This window comes from Balearica regulorum, chromosome 18 (genome assembly GCF_011004875.1).
Source record: "Balearica regulorum gibbericeps isolate bBalReg1 chromosome 18, bBalReg1.pri, whole genome shotgun sequence".
Taxonomy (NCBI): domain Eukaryota; kingdom Metazoa; phylum Chordata; class Aves; order Gruiformes; family Gruidae; genus Balearica; species Balearica regulorum.
The window spans coordinates 11,072,045-11,072,314 of NC_046201.1; positions in this window are offsets into that span (position 1 = coordinate 11,072,045).

Genomic DNA, 270 nt, shown 5'->3' on the forward strand with positions numbered 1-270 from the left:
TATTCCGGTGTCCCAGTCTCTGCTCCCGTGTTGTGTTCCCTCGTCCCACAGCTTTCGAGTTCGTCCCGCGGCCCCGGGGAGGGATTCTCTGGGGCAGGTGTGGGGGGAGGCTGGGCATCTCCCTGCAACCCACATACCTCTGCTGAGCAGCAGCGTGTTTTACCGGCGGCTGTAAAGCACAGGGAACCCCAAGCCATACAGCTCCTGCCCCGCAGCCAGGGCTCTGCCGGGAAGGTACCGTGCTCTTTTTTCCAGCGGAGAAGCCACAGA